This window comes from Panulirus ornatus, chromosome 1 (assembly GCF_036320965.1).
Source record: "Panulirus ornatus isolate Po-2019 chromosome 1, ASM3632096v1, whole genome shotgun sequence".
NCBI lineage: Eukaryota > Metazoa > Arthropoda > Malacostraca > Decapoda > Palinuridae > Panulirus > Panulirus ornatus.
Window position 1 is genome coordinate 84,182,894 of NC_092224.1, and position 12,149 is coordinate 84,195,042.

The following is a 12,149-nucleotide window of genomic DNA, read 5'->3' on the forward strand; positions in this document are numbered from 1 at the left end:
TTTCTTAGATTACAAAGTATTATACTTCCACCAGGAATGCATTAATAAAACCACCAATTTAATTAGGACAAGCATGGATCACAGAGTAGACAACCCTGACCCATACACACACAGTCTTTCATGGGACCTTAAAACAGTGGTCTCTTCGTGGATGTCTACCTCGAAATCGCTATGGCTTTCGCGAAGGTGAGTCACAGCGTAGTCGTCACAAAAGTTGAGAATTTAGGGTTGCCCAGACATGGGGCCCAGGAATATGGATGCTTTTCTTCCTGGAGACATCAGGTGGTCTGTGCAAGCATTGCCACTTTTCTCGTCATCCTTCGGCAGCGAGTTCTCCAAAGGTCTGTGTGTTTTCCCCTTCTTTCTCTTTCTTGTCCTCTTCGGCGACATTTGACGGAGTGTCTCCTCTCCTGTCGTCCTTGGAAGTGACACCTGTAAAGGAAGGAATCTGGAGACGGCAGATAATTTGCAACAATCATAGGACGACATAACCTGTCTGGCCCTGGATCACTGCTAACATATGGCTTAAATTTTCACCAAGTTTGAAGTTATCCAATGAAGCGACGTCCAGATGAAAGCTTTTACCTTATTCAACCGAAGAAAAGAAGATCAAGCAGATAGTCTAAAACACATTCCGGAGTATGAAGGTTCGAAACAAAAGCCTATATTAGGCACTTCTGGCATATTTTCTTACAACAAAAGATCACAGGATCATGGTTGGGAGCGTGGTGTAAACAATTTGCAGGCCGGGAGCCTTAGTGGGGTGGACCGACCCACCAAACCGACAGAAAAAGCCCTTTTTTGTCAACATGATTGTAACTTATGTGATATATTTAGGTCATTAATACTCACATATACAGAGGGACATACCAAGGTCACTATATCTATACAAGGGGATCCATACGACATTAACTATATCTTTCTTTCTTTCAAACTATTCGCCATTTCCCGCATTAGCGAGGTAGCGTTAAGAACAGAGGACTGGGCCTTTGAGGGAATACCCTCACCTGGCCCAATTCTCTGTTCCTTCTTTTGGAAAAAAAAAAAAAAAAACGAGAGGGGAGGATTTCCAGCCCCCCGCTCCCTCCCCTTTTAGTCGCCTTCTACGACACGCAGAGAATACGTGGGAAGTACTCTTAATCCCCTATCCCCAGCTATATCTATACTAGGGATTTATAGTCATAATAACTATATCAGAGAACTAATACTGTCACTATAACTATACCAGAGATTTATGCTTAGGCCACTAATTTCTATACTAGGATCTAGAAAGGTTACTGTATCTATACCAAGAATCTAAACTGACGTAGCAATATATGCGCCAGGGGATCTGCACCAAAGTATCTATATACCAGGGGTTCTGTGCTAATGTCATTGTATCTTTAACAGTGGATTTATGCTAAGGTCACTATATCTTTACCAGAGGATCTATACTAAGGTCATTGTATCTATATTGGTGGATCTATTTTAAGATCACTATATCTATACTAGGGATCTACACTAAGGTTTATATATATATATATATATATATATATATATATATATATATATATATATATATATATATATATATATATGTATATATATATATATATATATATATATATATATATATATATATATATATATATATATATATATTTTTTTTTTTTTTTTTTTTTTTTATTTTTGTCGCTGTCTCCCGCATTTGCGTATATATATATATATATATATATATATATATATATATATATATATATATATATATATATATATATATATATATATATCTTTTGCGCAATCCATAAAAGATATATATATATATATATATATATATATATATATATATATATATATATATATATATATATATATATATATATATATATATATATATATATATATATATTCGCAAATGCGGGAGACAGCGACAAAAATAAGAGTGGGAGAAGAGTGGGAGGTGGGTTGATTAGAAAGGGTAGTGAGTGGTGGGATGAAGAAGTAAGAGTATTAGTGAAAGAGAAGAGAGAGGCATTTGGACGATTTTTGCAGGGAAAAAATGCAATTGAGTGGGAGATGTATAAAACAAAGAGACAGGAGGTCAAGAGAAAGGTGCAGGAGGTGAAAAAAAGGGCAAATGAGAGTTGGGGTGAGAGAGTATCATTAAATTTTAGGGAGAATAAAAAGATGTTCTGGAAGGAGGTAAATAAAGTGCGTAAGACAAGGGAGCAAATGGGAACTTCAGTGAAGGGCGCAAATGGGGAGGTGATAACAAGTAGTGGTGATGTGAGAAGGAGATGGAGTGAGTATTTTGAAGGTTTGTTGAATGTGTTTGATGATAGAGTGGCAGATATAGGGTGTTTTGGTCGAGGTGGTGTGCAAAGTGAGAGGGTTAGGGAAAATGATTTAGTAAACAGAGAAGAGGTAGTGAAAGCTTTGCGGAAGATGAAAGCCGGCAAGGCAGCAGGTTTGGATGGTATTGCAGTGGAATTTATTAAAAAAGGGTGTGACTGTATTGTTGAGTGGTTGGTAAGGTTATTTAATGTATGTATGACTCATGGTGAGGTGCCTGAGGATTGGCGGAATGCGTGCATAGTGCCATTGTACAAAGGCAAAGGGGATAAGAGTGAGTGCTCAAATTACAGAGGTATAAGTTTGTTGAGTATTCCTGGTAAATTATATGGGAGGGTATTGATTGAGAGGGTGAAGGCTTGTACAGAGCATCAGATTGGGGAAGAGCAGTGTGGTTTCAGAAATGGTAGAGGATGTGTGGATCAGGTGTTTTCTTTGAAGAATGTATGTGAGAAATACTTAGAAAAGCAAATGGATTTGTATGTAGCATTTATGGATCTGGAGAAGGCATATGATAGAGTTGATAGAGATGCTCTGTGGAAGGTATTAAGAATATATGGTGTGGGAGGAAAGTTGTTAGAAGCAGTGAAAAGTTTTTATCGAGGATGTAAGGCATGTGTACGCGTAGGAAGAGAGGAAAGTGATTGGTTCTCAGTGAATGTAGGTTTGCGGCAGGGGTGTGTGATGTCTCCATGGTTGTTTAATTTGTTTATGGATGGGGTTGTTAGGGAGGCAAATGCAAGAGTTTTGGAAAGAGGGGCAAGTATGAAGTCTGTTGGGGATGAGAGAGCTTGGGAAGTGAGTCAGTTGTTGTTCGCTGATGATACAGCGCTGGTGGCTGATTCATGTGAGAAACTGCAGAAGCTGGTGACTGAGTTTGGTAAAGTGTGTGGAAGAAGAAAGTTAAGAGTAAATGTGAATAAGAGCAAGGTTATTAGGTACAGTAGGGTTGAGGGTCAAGTCAATTGGGAGGTGAGTTTGAATGGAGAAAAACTGGAGGAAGTGAAGTGTTTTAGATATCTGGGAATGGATCTGGCAGCGGATGGAAACATGGAAGCGGAAGTGGATCATAGGGTGGGGGAGGGGGCGAAAATTCTGGGGGCCTTGAAGAATGTGTGGAAGTCGAGAACATTATCTCGGAAAGCAAAAATGGGTATGTTTGAAGGAGTAGTGGCTCCAACAATGTTGTATGGTTGCGAGGCGTGGGCTATGGATAGAGTTGTGCGCAGGAGGATGGATGTGCTGGAAATGAGATGTTTGAGGACAATGTGTGGTGTGAGGTGGTTTGATCGAGTGAGTAACGTAAGGGTAAGAGAGATGTGTGGAAATAAAAAGAGCGTGGTTGAGAAAGCAGAAGAGGGTGTTTTGAAGTGGTTTGGGCTCATGGAGAGGATGAGTGAGGAAAGATTGACCAAGAGGATATATGTGTCGGAGGTGGAGGGAGCAAGGAGAAGAGGGAGACCAAATTGGAGGTGGAAAGATGGAGTGAAAAAGATTTTGTGTGATCGGGGCCTGAACATGCAGGAGGGTGAAAGGAGGGCAAGGAATAGAGTAAATTGGAGCGATGTGGTATACCGGGGTTGACGTGCTGTCAGTGGATTGAATCAAGGCATGTGAAGCGTCTGGGGTAAACCATGGAAAGCTGTGTAGGTATGTATATTTGCGTGTGTGGACGTATGTATATACATGTGTATGGGGGGGGTTGGGCCATTTCTTTCGTCTGTTTCCTTGCGCTACCTCGCAAACGCGGGAGACAGCGACAAAGTATAAAAAAAAAAAAAAAAATATATATATATATATATATATATATATATATATATATGTATATATATATATATATATATATATATATATATATATATATATATATATATCCCCTGGGAATAGGGGAGAAAGAATACTTCCCACGTATTCCCTGCGTGTCGTAGAAGGCGACTAAAAGGGGAGGGAGCGGGGGGCTGGAAATCCTCCCCCTCTCTTTTTTTTTTTTCTTATTCTTTATTTCCCAAAGGAAGGAACAGAGAAGGGGGCTGGATGAGGATGTTTCCTCAGAGGCCCAATCCTCTGTTCTTAACGCTACCTCGCTGACGCGGGAAATGGCGAATAGTATGAAAGGGGAAAAAAAAAAAAAAATATATATATATATATATATATATATATATATATATATATATATATATATATATATATATATATATATATATATTCCTATGAGTCCACGGGGAAAATGAAACACGATAAGTTCCCAAGTGCACTTTCGTGTAATAATCACATCATCAGGGGAAACACAAGAGAGATTTATAAGTCAGTTGATATACATCCAAGCTAGGACGCCATCTGTGTGTGTGTGTGTGTGTGTGTGTGTGTGCGTGAGAGAGAGAGAGAGAGAGAGAGAGAGAGAGAGAGAGAGAGAGAGAGAGAGAGAGAGAGAGAGAGAAATAATTAGAAAAACAGATGGATTTGTATGTAGCATTCATGGATCTGGAGAAGGCATGTGATAGGGTGGATAGAGATGCTTTGGGGAAGGTTTAAAGAGTATATGGTGTGGGAGGTAAGTCGCTAGAACCAGTATGGTGTGATTTTTTTTTCTTTATGTATATCTATTAACGTAATGCCACACCAGCTAACGAAACTTCATACTCTTCACAAAAACTAACATCAATAGAGTTGCACAGGAAAACAAAGAAAATGCTCAGACCAACACACCACTTTTTCCTGATTCTGTGAAAGTGGAAAAGGGAAAGGCGAAATCTCTGGAAATTTACATCCACTGAGGCTCAGAGAAATTCATTTGTGAAGTTGAAGCTAAATATTGGTAAACTGCTTCTTTTTCTAATAATATCCTCGAAGAAAAAGTACTTTACCTCATCAAAAGTATCTAGTGCTCGAGTGAAATCGGACTGATCTAGTCATGAATAGCTGTTAAGATCAATATCGTCAAAGCTTTTGATGAGTTTGAATATCTGTATCGTCAACTCTTAACCCTCTTTATTCGAAGTTGAATAAGTTTAAGTTGTCTAACCAAAGTTTTTAGGATGTTTCTTAGTCCTGGTATCATTGTGGTAGCTCGACGCAATACTTTCTACTTCATGCAGTATTAAAGAATACATTATTCAAAATGGGGACGTCAGATGGAATGCCCTACCTGTAAAACTTAGAATTTTGTATGTCTTTATTGCTTACTTGGGTTTAGGTCATCGGACATCATAACCCATCAGTCCGTTTTCCTCATTTACTTTTTTGTGTCACCGCAATTCATAACGTCGATTTTCGTCATGCTTTTACCACCGGAATGTAAGACTTTACACTCATCGGCGTCACATTCGTTTGCCATCCACGAAACAAGTCCATCAGTTTTCACCATGTTAGCTTGTAGCTGGTAGGGGTGCGCCCTACACATGGGCGCCTGAAGGCATATGGCATATTCATGGTTAATAGTTACTTTAGTGTTACGTGTTCTACGGGGTATTCATATACGTGTATGATCCAGTCCCTCTTCTTTCTGTTCTTGATTTTTTTTTTTTTTTTTTACTGAATTTGTGTTTGTGTTTAAACACGCATAACACTTATTCTTTTAGTCTGTTGACTAAGACTGACACTGTAAAAGATCAGTCCCATACATACATATTTTGCTTCCCTTTGAAAATCTTGTGGGCTTCGATGGCCCAAACAGTCTGAAAAACGCTATTTCAAGGTGTGGTGAAGTCTACGTAAACATTATGGTGCTGTGTGAAAGAGATTGGAGTAGCAAGAGTATGGTACATAAAATCATTCTTAAGAACAAGTGTCGTCGGGAATAAAATCACGGAACAGATCTTTGTATATAAATAGTTATTCTTACTGAAGTTGCTGGTAAGGTTGTGACAACTGTCTACCTACCCGCTCCTCATTGGCACGTAATAATGAGAAGTACCGGCACAAGCGACCTTGTATCAATCATCTTGGCGCGATCCCGCGCAATCCAGCAGCTGGTATGTGTGTTTGTAATGGGCGGGAGCACCTGGTGCAAGGTATTTCATCACATCCCAAGCATGTATTACTAGCGAGAGACCGAGCATAATCTCGATACTGGTCTTAAGTACACAATGGTTTATAGTATCAAAGTCAGTAAACTTCGTATTAGAAATGATTGAAAAATCTATTAGTGAAAAAGGAAATAACCAAATTTCAGTTTTAGGCTGTTGATTAACATACAATGTATCAGAATGTAACTTAGCGGGGAGCACGCTAATGTTGGCAACGCTGGCTTTCGCCTCTCGGACGCCATTGTTATTGTTCTCACACGATATCGTACATTACTGATAAGTTATTGTACTGCACTGTTTCCTTAATAGTAATGAAAAACAAAAAAATCGGTAGATAATTGCACAGTGCCTTTATATAACATACCAGAAAAAATGTATAACCAGAGTAATATATCTAGAAATTTAACATGATCCCTCAAATGTGTCATTAGTCTTCCACAGTTTATGGGCGATTCTTCAAACTACCCCAGTCTTTGTGCTGTTATTTTCAGCAACACTGAGGATGCATTCACTGCATTATATATAATTTTTTTTACCTTTCGCGTTATTTCGCCATCGTTTTCTCGGTGGAAGGTAAATGTGCAAGTAAATGGTAACTTTCTGTGTATCAGGTTGTAGATAGTTTTGTTTGTGTGAAAAGATTCGCCAAGTAGCCTTGGCACGTGCTTGGGGTGCCATTACCTGTATACGGCGGCCCGTGTGTAACTTTAGTGAGCTCTTAGGTTGATGAAAGTTGTTCATAATGTGGTGGATGGTTTTATCATGAATAAATTCAATTCATGACTGATTTAAAGTTGTCTTTAACATTATGATATTTAAGAAAACGAGTATCATCGGGATTCTTCATGGTATTTATCAGAATCGTTTAAAACATGATTTAGGCGACTTAAAGCATCAGTAGCTTTCATCACAACAGCAGATCACTCAGTGAATATTAAGATTGTATTCAGATTCCTTACTTCATCAGAAAACTGACTTAAAGGCAATTGAAATGTTTAGTGTTCCATTAAAACAGATATAAAGTGTTTGACGGGAACTCACCACAGACATGAAAGACTTAAATTAGTTGCATGTATTTTAGTAATATTTGTAATGAATCAGTTTCACCCATGAAAAAGTGCTTCACTTATATCCACGCTTCCTAAATCAGGTGTGATTAGGTAATAGTGATAGCGCTACCTTCTGAGCTCCTCGAGCACGACGTTACGACTAAATACGATGGTACAGCCCTTAACTATGACAGTTCGACCCTTAAACACGACGGTACAATCCTCAAGTATGACAGTGCGACTCCTAAACACGGTGATACAATCCTTCAGTATGACAGTGCGACCCCATGGATAAGACGGCTTTGCCTCCGATCGGAACTTTCAGGTCAAAGGCCAAGCCATCATACCCAGTAGTCGTACAGTTGTGGTTTAAGGGGTCGTCTGAATGTGTTTACACAGACTATATCTGACCTCCCCTTCCCCCTCCAGTTTAGCTGAGAAATCCATCATATCGCTTGACCCATGGCTGATCTAAAACATATGGGACTACGGACCTACATTGCTTGTCACAAGCATTCGAGAGCTTTAGTGAAAGAATGCAGTTGATAAATTCATAGAAATATCCTACGCTGTAGGGTGGATAGAAGGAGAGATTTCTGTCTGGTGGATATGTAGGATGGTGGCCTGTGTGTTATGTACCTGTAGGACAGTAGTCTGTGGGACTCCTCTAGGATGGTTGTCCGTGAGACGTACCTGCAGGATAGTGGTCTATCACAGACATACCCGTAGGATAATAGCTTGAGACCTATCCATAGGGTAGTTGTCTGTAAGATGTATGTGCGGGATAGTTATATGTCAGACGTTACCAGTAGGATGGTGATGCGTGTGAGACGTAAATACCCACAGGATAGTGGTCTGAGACATGCCTGTTGGATGGTGGTTGTGTGAGACGTATTTATAGGATGAAGGGTCTGTGGTAGCAGTAGCTGGGTGAGATAAGATTAAATTCCCGAGCGTTTTCAGAGAGAAGTATAAATAACTTATTAGTTGTATTTTACACATTTCACTGTCCTCTTTTGTTGGTGAGTTGTCCTCGGAACCGTAATGAAATTTCATGACTTAGAATATCTCACGATTACAATTATCTATCTAAATTACCTCACAAAAAATGCAGTTTGATTTGTTTTCGTGATGTATTGGCAATACCTGAACCCAAATGATGCCCGGGAAAAAATTCTCTCGTAGTTTGATAAACATATAACTTTTCCAAGACACATTGAAGTAAGTAGTATTTAATAAATCTAACATTTCGTGGGAAAACTGCTATTTCATGGTTAAAAAAAATTTTCCTGCTATGATCTTTGGTTTCCATGTTGACATCGCTAGCAAACATACTCAATTTCAAGCTAGTAAACATTTACCAGCGAACAGTCGACCCAGCAAAGATATTCAGATGACCGCCCAAACAGTTGCGGACGCATAAGATAGCGAACGAACGTAGAATTGTTCCAGAGAAATTAGACCATAAAATTTCAATACTTTCCACAGTTAATTTTTTTCACTTGCATTATTTTATTCATATACTTATCTCGTAATACATGTATGCAAATGTGCTTGTTTCAAGGTATATTAATTTTTCCGACATAATGATTTCATTTCCTGTTACTATAGCAACCTAAACAAACACCGACTTGTACGTGTGCGCTGTTTCGTACTGACGTTGGTATCAAACCAGCGAACACTACCAGCTAGCAGTCAAAGAATGGCTTACACAGGCACTTTCTCTTCGGAGCAAGGACACTTCTTGACTCACCTTGGCCAGTTTCAGCGATTAAAGGAGTCCTTGAACATTTCAAAAGGACTGAATTGACTCTTGTTTTCAGTACAAACTTGATATGTGACATTTTGAGAAAAAAAAAATTGTTAAAGTATTAATGTAATATTCTTGAACTGAACTGTATCAAGGATACCAAATGAGAGCAAAGATGAAGCCTGCTACTACGGACTCTCTCTCTCTCTCTCTCTCTCTCTCTCTCTCTCTCTCTCTCTCTCTCTCTCTCTCTCACACACACACACACACACACACACACACACACACACACACACACATATATATATATATATATATATATATATATATATATATATATATATATTGGAAAGGATCACAATTTTGCGCGTGATCAAGATATTCTTACGAGTCCACGGGGAAAATGAAACACGAAAAGTTCCCAAGTGCACTTTCGTGTAATAATCACATCATCAGGGGAAACAGAGAGAGAAATGTAACTGTCAGTTGATATACATTGAAGAGACGAAGCTAGGACGCCATTTGGTAAACTTTACCAAATGGCGTCCTATATATATATATATATATATATATATATATATATATATATATATATATATATATATATATATGTATATATATATATATATATATATATATATATATATATATATATATATATATATATATATATATATATATATATTCTTACATTAGTGAGATCAGAAAGAACATCACCAGTGGATCTCGTCTTACAGATGCCATACTGATGATTAGAGAGAAGTCTGTGAGATTCAAGTTGCCTAGGAAATAGGAGTTGAGGAAGGGATTCAAATACCGTGTAAATGGTAGATGTCAAAGCAACAGGACGATAGGTCAAGGAGTCAGAGCGGTCGCCCTTCTTAAGAATGGAGTGTACCAACACATGCTTCCAAGTAGGAAAAGTTCTGGTTTTTCAACGAGTGGAACAGACGAGCAAGCACAGGTGTAAGTTCAGTCACTCTCCTTCAGAATACGGGGAAGGTTGCCATCAGGACCATAAACTCTGTGTCATGAGAGAGAAAAGCGGTTTTCGGGTAATCCGAAAAGATCAGGGGTAGGGTCTTTGGATTAGTAACAGGAGCATTACGGGATGAAGGAATGTTAGTCATCCAAGGCGGAGTCAGAGGAGAAACGGAAACCAAAGAGAATTGCTTAGTCTATGAGAGATACAGCTATAGTACTGTCAGAATGGAATAATAAAGGAAAGGTTGAGCGACAGGAGTTGTTAGCGATGCTCTTAGCTAAAGACCAGAAAGACCCATGAGTGGATGACAAGAAGACGTTATCGCACTTCCTTTGAATAACAGGAACGCTTTGCCTCCCGGATAACGTACTTGCGCTTATTACGGGCGGTGATAACTGCTGAATGGGAGTCGGAGGAAGGAGAGTTTTCCCAAGCCCTGTGTGCCCGACCACTTGCCTGGATGGCTTCAGAACAAGAACGGTTGAACCACGGATTGATGTGGGAATCGAACCGCACCAGTACCTTACGAATAAACTGTTGTTACAAGTGATGTATCGTCTAGCGTTCCTGACTTCAGTCCAGGCAGTCGGTCCCCAATCCACCCGGCTGTTCATCCTCCTTTAGGGAATAGTCGATGATAAGCACAGAGTCTGAGCAAGGTGGAACTTGTGGTGCGGGAGGATGTGACAACACAGCAGCTGTTCCGTCTTCACCTGCTGACTCGGTGGATCGCCCGTGCTGCTCTCATGAGGAGGGGGACACAACTTGCTCTCCACACTGTTGATGCGGCTCAGAAGCTGTCGGTTGTACAATCTGCTGTGGAGACACTTGTGTGCTTGTGATTCAGACAACATAGAAACTTTGGATACTTGCTGGTTCCACAAAAAGATTCCAAAGTATCTACTCGAACGCGACCTACTACTGCACGGAGAAGCTTGCCTGAAACAGATGATAGACACCCAGTCACTCAACCAGCCCTATCAGTGAGTGAAAAATACTTAGGAATGTATATTCGATATCCCAGAGACGCGGGACTCCTTCCTCGATATGACACATCATATACGAGACGATGCAGAATTATTCATCATACATTTGTATAGCCCGAGCACATCACTGAAGAGTGGATGCACCGCGTGTAGATACTACGTTCCACAGAGCTGGTACCTGCGAGAGACCCTGCCACCAACACATGACTCCCTCCCTCCCTCACCGTGTGCTGGAAAGGACGTCAACACCAGCAGGTGTTACCCCTGGCATTAGGTAGGCAAGGCAGTCTTGTGGGTCCCCCGAGCACTGTGGCTGGGAATATGATGATGTGGTTAACCTGAAACCTATTGTCATGGAACTAGAGCCAGCACCAGGAGCTGCTGACGTGTGGTTACAAGAACGAAAGGTGGTCGTCAACACTCCTGCTGGATGAGCGTAGACACCCGAGCAACTTGTCTGCTGTCAGAGGATGATGGCCATAGTGATGATAGTGGTCAATATAATGACGATTGTGATGATAGTAGTCAATATGATGACGATTGTCATGATAGTGGTCAAGATGATGACGGAGATTGATATGCAGTTAGGCAAATGATTAGATACATGATTGAGACATCGTAGTTGTGAATCATCCACTTAGGAGTATGATTATTCTAAGTTACGTTTCATTTAGTAACTAATACATTTACCTATTCATAGTAGTGCAGCGGCCGTACCGAGTATCTCGTCTCTAATTAGTTTGTTCTGTGTAAATGTTTATGTTTATGTACACAGGATGAGTGTAACTGTCAGTTGTATCATGTATGAATTACTGGACATTATATTACGTAAACGCTTTACGGTCACCTGCGTAATTCATACATAAAGCAGACTATGGATCTCTGGTGTTGCCGTGACAGCCTTTCACCAGTCGCAGCAAGTGTCAGAAACTTTGTTAGAGTATCAGAAACTCTGTACGAGGATCAGAAACTCTGTACAAGGATCAGAAACTTTATACGAGGATCAGAAACACTATACGAGTA

At 39.8% G+C, this 12,149-nt stretch overlaps 1 protein-coding gene across 1 annotated transcript in view; it reads left to right on the forward strand.

Moving 5' to 3' along the window:
- Positions 1 to 12,149, forward strand: part of LOC139750247 (beta-1,3-galactosyltransferase 1-like) — a 137,263-nt gene that overhangs the window by 63,634 nt on the left and 61,480 nt on the right. The window lies entirely within an intron of this gene.